Source organism: Mauremys reevesii, linkage group 1 (assembly GCF_016161935.1).
Source record: "Mauremys reevesii isolate NIE-2019 linkage group 1, ASM1616193v1, whole genome shotgun sequence".
In the NCBI taxonomy this organism is placed as follows: Eukaryota; Metazoa; Chordata; order Testudines; family Geoemydidae; genus Mauremys; species Mauremys reevesii.
The window spans coordinates 271,133,069-271,143,880 of record NC_052623.1 but is presented as its reverse complement, the minus strand read 5'-3'; the positions used below and the strand labels follow the sequence as shown (position 1 = coordinate 271,143,880).

The 10,812-nt window shown below is 46.8% G+C and overlaps 1 long non-coding RNA gene across 1 annotated transcript; it reads right to left on the bottom strand.

Annotated features, from left to right (window-relative positions):
- Positions 1-3,475: 3,475 nt before the first annotated feature.
- On the bottom strand, positions 3,476-10,600 carry LOC120373393. Its single transcript, XR_005585523.1, has 3 exons — positions 10,446-10,600; positions 6,179-6,254; positions 3,476-5,656 (listed from the first exon to the last, which is right to left on the bottom strand). It is a non-coding gene; the product is annotated as an uncharacterized LOC120373393 (long non-coding RNA).
- Between the last annotated feature and the right edge of the window lie 212 nt (positions 10,601-10,812).

Here is a 10,812-nt window from a genome sequence, read left to right as displayed (position 1 = left end):
AAAAGTTTGAAAGCCACTGATCTAGTCCACCCCTCTCTTGTGGCCAGTGCAGCATTATTCTCAGTTCTATTGTTTTTTTTTCTCTAGAGTTTTTTCCAGTTTAGTTATAAATGTTCCAAGCACTGGGGCTACTCCCCCTTCCCTTGAGAGGATTATCATCAGTTGGCTCTCTCTCACGGGGAGGAAATATTTCCTGACAGTCAGCAATTTTCCTTCTCCTTAATTACTCCAAGATATACTCAGACCATCCATTACTGAAACCATTGAGATAAAGAATTGGCCTGCATTAACTACAAACATCCTTACCTGATGTCTCAAGAAGGCTGTGACTGCCTGATGTTAGAGGAGAAATTACAGCTTCCTTTTCTTTCTCCCTCAGGAATATTATTCAAATATTGCTGCCACCTGTCAATTACCTCTGGAGACACCTGTTCTAGGAGCTAGTACATTAAGAATGGCAAAAATATTGTGACATCAAGGCCACAGGTCAACTCCGAGATGCAATTGCACAGTCAAGAAAATTACCATTCCAATGACATATGGCACAGCCATCAATTAATCCTATCAGCCTAGAGGATGAACATGAGATGTTAAGTGACTTGTCCAAGGCCATACAGGAGTCAGAGCTAGGAATCTCCCAATTCCCTGTCCCATACTTTAGCCTCTTATATCACCCGTGCCCCTCATACCTGCTTAGTTAACTGGGATGCTCAGTTATATGGGTTCTCTCCTCCTCCTCAGGCACATATCTTCACCATTAGCATCATTGGGAGATGTGCAAATGGTGACAGAGGCATAGAAGATAAAGGACTGAATTCTACCAGTTCCCACACCTGAAGTCATGAGAGAATGATCATGAGGGATTCAAAATACCTACTCTGTGTGATCCCTGCTCCGAGCTCCATGAATGAAACCCCAAGGACAATAAAGCACCAGAAAACTCATGGCTCTATAGATATTTTATTACATACACTTATTATATAGACTTTTGACTCTAATGAGAATAAAGTACAAAGTAACAGTGGAAAACACCTGATGGTTAATGATAATTTCATCAGGACCAGACAGTGCAAAACACACGCTGCAAAAAAAATATTAAACAGCTTTGGAGCTTGTGTCTATTTTAGCTCTTAGGTTAAAAGGTGGGGTGTTCACAGTACTGGTGTATCAGACAGATGAACAGAGAGAGGTATAATACAAGTTAAAGATGGCAGATACTTGCTATATCAGATGTAGGCCATCCCCCTGCCCATGAAGGATTGTTCCCTAGAGTCTCCAAGGCCTTGTCCAGTCTAGCTTTAACAAGTCCCAAGTGACAGGGCTTCCACCACTTCCCTTGGGAGACTATTCCAAGACCTAATGGATCCCACTGTTGGGAAATGTTTTCTCTTCGATTTCTGACAATTAAATTTCTTTCTGGTCAATTTCATCCAGTTAATCCAGGGCCTGGGGGAGGTGGGATTAAAACATTTGAGACAACACACAGAGAATGGCACAGAACAGGAAAGAGGCCCAGAGGATACAGGGAGAGAAATAACAGATCAATTGGTCCAGCCCCTACTCCAGCAGGACTTTGTAACTTTGTTTCCGAGAGAGTGGGGTCTGTGGGGATTCCTTTGCGAGCCAGAATAGCATACGGATAGGGCTTCCCACACACACACTGAAGGTGGGGGCTGTTCCAGACAGTCATTCTGCCTGCCACATCCCCCACAGAGCATTGGCACGAGACTCAATCGCTCATTTTCTTTTTTTCCCCTCCTTCTTCTTTTGACTTAGTTTATGAAGGTGAATTTTCTGCTGGTGAAATACAAGAGCGATTGTGGAGTTCATGCTGGTGACATTCCTGGAGACTGAAGTCCTCCATCCCACAGCCCTCCCCCTCCCCACGGACTGTTGGAGCACAGTACAAACTCCCCATCACTTCCTGACATCCATCCAGGGCCAGAGGGATCGCCCGTGGTGGAGAGGAGATGTCAGTCTCTATGGTTGGGTCCTTCCTGACACTTTCCGTAGGAACTGTTAGACCCCTGACTGTAAGTGGGTGGTTGAACTGGCTCCCAGCCGTTTCTGGAGGGCAGACTGCACCTGCAGGTTGACTGCCATACACACAGTAATACGGATTCTTTCATAGAGAGAGAAACTGGGAACATCAGAGAGAGAGAGAGATTTCCTTATCTTGAGTCTTTTAAAAACATGGAACCTCAGTCTTATGGGGATATTTTAACCTGTCCCTGACATCTCTGAGCTCCTGACCTCTATTAAAAAGGTTTTTATTGCTACCCCGTTACTCAACCTGGGGTCCATTTGCACTGGTGGCCTAGCCACCAGGTTACAACAGTCAAGGCTCAAGAAGCAGGTCTCTATGTTGACACTCAGAGACTATGGCTTTATTAATTTGAGTGACCTTTGGGCAATGGATATTGTCAGTGTGATTGAGGGCTGCCATTTATCTGTATTCATACTGAGGAACAAAATCATCACCAGATGATATGGTGATGCTGCACTGTGACATTTGCAACTTCACAGCCTTGATTCAGCAAGGTACTGAAGCACGTAGGACAACTCATGCACGTATATTTAGGCACATGCTTCAGTACCTTGCTGAATCAGGGCCCATGTTATGATATCTGCATCAAGATCACCATGTTCCAGTCTGAATGTAGGGACTCAACTGTCCCACACTGACAGACCCAAGAAGGTCCCACCAGTTGGGACCTTGGTGCGGGTGATGATGCCTTATCTGACCTGGGCAGATGAAATGGCCAATAAAGGCCGACATTTGCCAGGTGTTGAGGACAGTTTCCATTTGTACCACAGCCATCACTGCTAACATAAACGTTATTCCCCAAGCAACCCCCAATGACAAGTCACCCGCTTAAATCGACATAATATGTTCTCCATCCTTCATTCAGTAACGGATGAAAAAGCTCTGTCAACAGTTTTCAGTGAGAATTATCACTGGCTCCAAAACTCTCATCCTAGGGACTATATGCTGTGAGCTGATCCAGCAGCCATGATGAGGGGAGGAGCCTGTCTGCACCCCTGCGTCTAATGGCTCCTGCTGCACAATGGAGCCACCAGGGAGCATGGCACTGAACCAGCACCAAGAGCAGTCTGATGTTATGGAATGTACTGAAGTATGTACAAAACAGCAGCACTTTGTGTGTGCATATGGTATGGAATGTACAGACGTGCACAGTAGGGCAGCAGGGACTGTGTTACAATGGTATAGAACAGGGGTTGGCAACCTTTCAGAAGTGGTGTGCCGAGTCTTCATTTATTCACTCTAATTTAAGGTTTCACGTGCCAGTAATACATTTTAATGTTTTTAGAAGGTCTCTTTCTATAAGTCTCTAATATACAACTAAACTATTGTTGTATGTAAAGTAAATAAGGTTTTTAAAATTAAGAGACTGCATTTAAAATTAAATTAGAATGCAGAGCCCCCTGGACCGGTGGCCAGGACCCAGGCAGTGTGAGTGCCACTGAAAATCAGCTTGCGTGCCGCCTTTGGCACACATGCCATAGGTTGCCTACCCCTGGTATAGAATGTACAGAAGGGTGCCCATAGGGCAACAATGGCTGTATAATAATATCATCAAATATGCAGCAGGGTATATCAAAGGGTGGCCATGAATGTGCTGCACTGGTATGGAATGCACTGACAATGGCACGGTGGTGCCATATGACAGTGGTACTATATGGAATGTAGATAACTGGGCATGACTGGTCAACAGTGGAGTTTTATAATATATAATGTATAGAAATAAGGACAATGGGGTTTGTTGGCAGAGTAAGTGAGAAACAGTCAGGGGCATGATGGATCAGAGATACAATGCACCATGGAACAGGAGCCAGTGTCTTACTAGAGTTCTAAGCAGGTGTGGCACAGTAGTACCTGCTGTGGAATACCTCAAGTCATAGGCTCTGAGTTGGGCCAGTGTTATCTGCTATGATTTGCACACTGTTCGCAATGAAGAAAAAGGTGCTGGATTCCCACTCTCCCATGGAGTCACATTTTCTTACAGTACTTTGTTAGCAAATCAGCCCTAGGGAAGCGTGGAGGAAAGTGCAAAAACAGTGTACATATACACATCATATGGTATACAGGTGGGATATAGAAAGCACAGTCATTAGCAGTGCCCCATCTCCACCTGTCTGGCTCAGCGTCTCTTTCCGGAGATTCACAGTGAAGGGTTCTCCAAGGAGCATTTCACAGTTTTCAGTGTGGAGGACAGTCAAGAGGGTGCAGCACCAGAACTGATGCACTAAGGGATCCATTTCAAAAAATGCTGTAGAACAGAGGACTGAATGAGTGCAAATCTATTTATAATAAAGGACCCTTGATCCCTGGGTCATGGACAGGTGCAGAAGATCCAATGTCTAGTAATGAATCTGTTGAGGCCTATGCGATAAATCCAGAGCCCTGGGTCAAGGAGAGGTGCAAGAGATTTCCTGGCAGGATCCACACAGACCTCCTTAGCTGAAAATTGTGTGTGAATGTAGTGCTCATGAAAGTTGACCCTGCTTTGAGCAGGGGATTGGACTAGATGACCTCCTGAGGTCTCTTCCAATCCTAATCTTCTACAATTCTATAAAAGTACTAAATTGACAGCCCTGGAGACTGACGTTCTCTATCCCCCAAACAGGTACAAATGGGCACCAATAAAGCAATCTTTACTCCATTTGCCCCTCCTGTGTGTCTCACTCCAGAGCTGGGAAAATCACCTCTAGTGGTGAGTAGGGAATTCACTCTCCATGGCTCATTCAATCCGTGGCCTCTCTAATAAGACTCCCAGCACAGATGGCAATTCAGTGGCATTGGTGATTTCTGTGATGTGCACAGTTGCACATGACGAACTGGACTGAGACCCAACAAATTCATTTTACGTAAGTTGCCAAAGAGGCATCCAATAATAACACCTTTCAGACCCTAGCAAATTGGGCTAGATTTAAACCAGTAACCTAGCAGTAAAAAGATCTATGTCCCATATCCAGTCTATCTGTTATCATCTGGTGCCCATAAGATTTTTCTTTTTAAAGGTAATGTATAGGTGCAGGTATCCGCCATTGGATAATGAATAACAGAGACCTTTACCTTTGGTGGATCCAAAAATCCAGGTCATGGAGTGGTGCAGGAGATCCTTTGCTGAGTGATGAATATCTTGTCTAGAGTAGACCTAAAAGCCTTGAGTTAATAGAGGTGCACAAACCTTGCCTTAGAAAGGGAGGAGAAGAAGACGGGAAAAAAAGAGGTAACTCTGGTGATTAACAGAGACCCATGTCAGCAAAGAGGAAAACTACCCTTCTTCAGTCACTAGACAGTAGAAGATTCTCTCCTGAGTGAGGAGAAACATGCATCCAGACCAAACCTTGTTAGCCAGGGCCCATCCAGAAAAGGCTCTGTTTGGCCGTTTCTCTAGAAACGCCCCACACGCAGAATACTAGACCTCAGGCACCCCAAAGGCAAGGTTATCCCGCATCATCAGTGTTTTCCGAAGGTCTCGTTCCATGATCGGTCTTTGCGTCCGCCACTTGTGGGCCTCCTGTAGTCCCGGCTCAAAGTAGTATATGCAAGCGCCGAATCCCACCAAGATGAGAATGGAGATCATCAGATACACTGGCACGAACCAGTCCAAGAAGTGGGGCATGGCTGCTGGAGAAGGGGGAGGGAAGCAGATTCGATGGTTTAAGGTGAATGACAGCAGGAAACTGATCAGACATAAGGAGGCGTGGCAGAGATTACGTAACTAAAAGGACCCAGGCCACTCCATCCTCGTTTACAGCCCCCCTGCATCCAGTTTAGAACATAGCTTTGCTCTATTTTAATGCCTAGTTCTGCCCTTTAGTACCCTGCTTTGCCCCAGTTTGGCACTCTACTTTGTAAGGTTCAGCACCAATTATGCCCCACTCTGCCCTGGTTAAGCACCATCTTCACCCTCAGATTGCATGTTCTCTAGTCTCCCTGTGTGTACAAACAAAGGCATTTAGACTGCAATGGTTGGGGGGTTGGGGATTTTTTAAAAAATTCTCATTAACATATTCATGTTTTTAACTTCTGCTTTTCATTTGACTCGGCCTCTGATTTCAGCTCATTTGCTGGCTGCAATGCATCTAAACTGATGTGAAATGTTCATAGAATGCCCGGTAGCTTAAGTGGGCCTAAAAAGTGACTTACCTCCAACAGCTGATTTTTCTTATCAAACTTCACTCTTGGGTTGCTTGTGAGGTTCCCTTTTCAAACCAATATACCCCTAAGAAAGGCAAAACAACAAGCACTCAATTTACCCAGACACAAAACCCATCACCACTGGCGTTAACGATCTGCCTTGTTAGTCTCAACAGAGAGACCAAGAGCTGAATGGGTTAGAGAGACCAAAATCTCCCAGAGCAGCTACATTCACTAGCAGACAAAGGGGTTTTGTTATAAGACGATGATCTTGAACTGACACAGGGCCTTCTTTATGACCCAGCAAACAGACAGGACCTTTTGTCCAAGTATTGGAAACACTTTGGCCAACTAGGGCCCCTTAAGCCTGATGGGTGACTCTTGGTATGTTTTGTGTGTGTTTAAATCTGTTTATTATTTTCTTCTGTTTTCTCTGTACTGCTTCTACTTCAAGAATAATTGTGCTTGCTTAGAAATAACTGTGTAGTAACTTGTTACTGCTGGCTACACACTGGTCATAACCCTCAGAGACTGAGAGCAATGTACAGGTCAGGGGCAGCTCCAGGCACCAGCACGCCAAGCGTGTGCCTGGGGCGGCAAGCCACGGGGGGCGCTCTGCCGGTCACCGCGAGGGCGGCAGGCAGATTGCCTTCAGCGACATGCCTGAGGAGGGTCCGCTGGTCCCGCGGCTTCGGCGGACCTCCCGCAGGCGTGCCGCCGAATCCGCGGGACCAGGGACCTCCCGCAGGCAAGCCGCCGAAGGCAGCCTGCCTGCCGTGCTTGGGGCGGCAAAATACCTAGAGCCGCCCCTGGTACAGGTTCCGGCTGTCAGGCAGACTGGCTTGCTGGGGCTATCACAGTGTAAGGCAGGAAGCTGTGCAGCCTTAAATCCCCCAGTCAGATTGGAGTGGGACAAGGATTCCTGCCAGAGACAGTCAATGGCTGAAGACCTGACTGGGCACTCCTGGAGTGGACCACAGAGTAGAGAATACAGGTACAGTTACTTTCAAACTGTGACAGTCACATCAAAGAGAGAGTCTGATTATTTTGGGAGCTTTATTACTACACTATTAGCTGCTTATCTCTGTCGCACTCCTCAGGCCTTTCCAGGATTGGTCAAAGGTAGGGAGGGAGGAGATTTGTCACATTAACTTCTGCTGCTACTACTGCCCATCTATCTCTGTCCCATCCCTACCTCCAAACCAACTGAGACACATTCTCCTGTCTTCCCAGCCAATAATATTCTTACATCATATATCTGTCCTATTGGCAAAGCAGATGTATGTCATGCCCCTGTGATACTCTATGGCAGCATAATTGTACCGCAAAGGAACATAATACTTGGATTATAGAGACGCCACATGATACACTTATCTTGTTCTGTGTACCAAATCCAGGAAGTTAGCAGTCAAACCTTCCCAACATCCTCCCTAACTGATAAGTGGATCACTCCTTCTCTTGTGCTGTGCCACAATTTCCTTTTAAATCTCTCTCTAGATGTATTCAGTGATCTTATACATGAAGGGCAGTATATTTAAAAGCAGATGGTGTATCATTGCTACTGAGATCTCATCAAAGAGTTTCTGAAAATCCCTTAGGGATATCCCCAAATTGCTGGCTCAGCTGGATCTGACTGCCAGTCACCCAGGAATACATCTAATTAAAATATGATATAGCATAAAATTAATTAAGGCAAATGCCTTCTTAAGGATGAGGAGACTGTGAGAAAATGAAATGTTAAGGGTACAGTAAGCAGGGAGAAAAAGTATTAAGGATGATCCAGGAATATGACAAAGAGCAACAGGAAGTATCTGAGCAAAGGGGAAATTTAAGATGGAGATCAATACACCTTTTTGTAACAGGGACCTCTGTGGTATTAAGACTACAGCACCATTTTCCAAGCAAAGTGATGAAAACCCCATCACTCAGTTATTATTAAAAATTGGACAATGTCCTGGAAAATGTGCTGTACTGAACAATTCTGCATAAACCACAGTGGAGGAATGGACAGGATGTTGACCTGACAGATTGCTTCCATCTCTGATTTTTTATGACATGTTAAGTGTTTTATATAATTTGGTACCATACTGACTGATTTCATATAGTTCTTGTTGATTTTCAATACTGGAGCAACCAACTAAATCAAATTTGCATAAGAGTGCATGTGTGAGACTGTTTTTCCCCTACCTAACCTGTCAGCTGATTTCCCTCAGCTACCAAGATCCCCCTCCCCTCCCGCTAGTGCAGAGCAAGTCAGCAGGAAGTGTAAGAGTGAACATGATGTTCATTTCAACCCTATCAATCACATTTTCTATGCCTCAGATTCACAGGACTAGATATCAAACTACCAGCGATTCTCACTCACATGCACAGGGATAAACAACAAACTGTCAGATCTGAGGCTGGGAAGGAATCTCCCTTACCCAGTCTTATTCACAGGGATCTTGGAAGTTTATCCATTTTCTAAAGCCTTGAGGGGGAGGGATCAGATGGGTTTATCCTACATGCTGAGGGATGCATTGGTAGATTTCATTCCTGCCTGTCTTTTTCGGTTATGTTCCTCTAACTCAACATTTCTGCAACCACTCTGGCATCCCCATCTCCTTGTTAAGTTCTTGAGCATTTTTGCCTTCCTGTCACTTGATTGCCAGCTCCCCTTTCGTCCAGTCCACTATCCTCCTCACTGAGCCTCTCAACATACCCCTTAATCAGCTAGAGGGGGGAACCTTTCAGTGACAGGTAATATGACTTCCTCCTCATATCCTGGAATTCCTCAGCTTCATTTCTGGACATCTTATATAAATACCTTTAAAAACCTCCACATTGGGACAACAGTAGTTTTGTGTGGGAAGGGGGGAAATTTACATCTAAAAATAGAATGTCATTCACTCCCGGTCTTGTAATGAAGGGTGGCAGAGAGATAAGTGATGGGAAAGGAACCAGTCCCCCATGTCAGGAAACACCAATCAGGTTGGGATTTGAAATATGGTAGAAGATCCTTCAATCTAGATGCCTGTTTATCCATTCTCTACCAGTGGAACCTACTTCTTCAAAGGCTAATTATGCCAGTGACATTTCCATATTACCCATGGACAACATATGGCACTGCATTCTTCACCTTGGCACTTACCGAACTATCTGAGTGGGGACCAAAGGTGCCAGGACCAACTTCCAAAGGTGTCAGAGGAAATTACATAAAGCCATGGCTAATGTAATGGATGTCTGAAGTGACACCAATGGGGAGAGGGAGGGAAAATGAACAGGTAACTTACTATTGCTAAGCTACCAGGGGTGGTTGGGGACAGGCTGACTACATGAGTAATTTCCCTCCAACATCTGAAAGTGAAGTTATAGTCCAAAAAGTGACAGTAAAATAACAGTTCTCTATTTATACTCCCAGTGACCTGCCCTCTGCCTTCGACATCCCAAATGAAGAATTTTGCAATCAGATCTTGGCTGGACATACTGTGGCAGTTATGAGGCATATTGGAACCCACCTCGCTTTCCCACAGCCATACACTAGCTCTGCAGTCAGCTCTTGTTTTGGTCAGTGAAATGAGTAGATTTGACTGGAAGACCCCAAGAGCAGATATTCAGACTAGAGAAAGTGTTGGTTTTACACAGTGGATTTGCTGACCTTAAGCAGGGTTTAACCCCCACTGTGCTAACATTTCAGCTGTTTTTTTTTCACTGTTAGGGTCATGCCTTTCTAAAGGCAAAAAAAGTCATCTACATTTGAGCTGAGATTTCAGTTAACTAAATTCAAGGGGATCCCTCCTCCTTTTAAACACCCATGATGCACCCCACCCTCAACAACCCCCGGCAGCAGCAGCACCTCTTCAGATTGATCATTTGTGCTGGACACCAGGCTGGCTAGAGGTGTTGTGGAAATAGCCATGATGGCATAATGGGCCTTCCAGGAATTTGAGCACCAGTCCCAAGTGAGTGAGGAAAATCCACTTGGGCAGGGAGCAGAGAACCGGAGAGAGCTTGCAAGGGCCGCCCGACACCGGCCAGTGAGCCTCCTTCCACTGGCCAAGCGAAGGCGGGCTAGCGAGACACACAGCGGGCTGGCTCGCTAGGGGCGATTCTTCCCCTGCCAGGTCTGGGAGGGAAGATGTCGAGCTGTGGTTCCGAGACGGAACCCTGAGTCCTCGCCGCCGCAGCGCGCCCTTGGGGTGCTGCTGGAGCCGTCCGGACACAGAGGGGCTCCAGCTCCTGCCCAGGGGGGCGCAGCTCGCCCGCCCCGCCAACGGGTCCGGCACGCGCCACCTACCGGGCTCCACGAGCGTGGGTCGCGCGGGGGCTTCGGGCAGCGCGCAGACGATCCTCTGGTCCTCGAGATCCCGGGGGCGCCCCTCGCGCGTGACGCCGCTGCGCGTGACAGGACCACAGGGAGGGAGGGGCGGGACAGGCGGAGCAGAGCGCGTGAGAGCGACGCGCGCCGGCCCCCCGCGGATATCCCTCGTCCATCAACCTGCGAGGCACCCTGCCGGCCGCGGCCCCGCCCACCCCCAGCATGGGCGGGGCGAACCCGTCCCCGACCAATCGAAACGCCGCGGAGGCCTTCATGTGCTGTCGCCGTAGCAACAAGGCTAGGAGCGCTTCAGCGCACGTGGTACAGAGCGAGCCGCGCTGCGGGG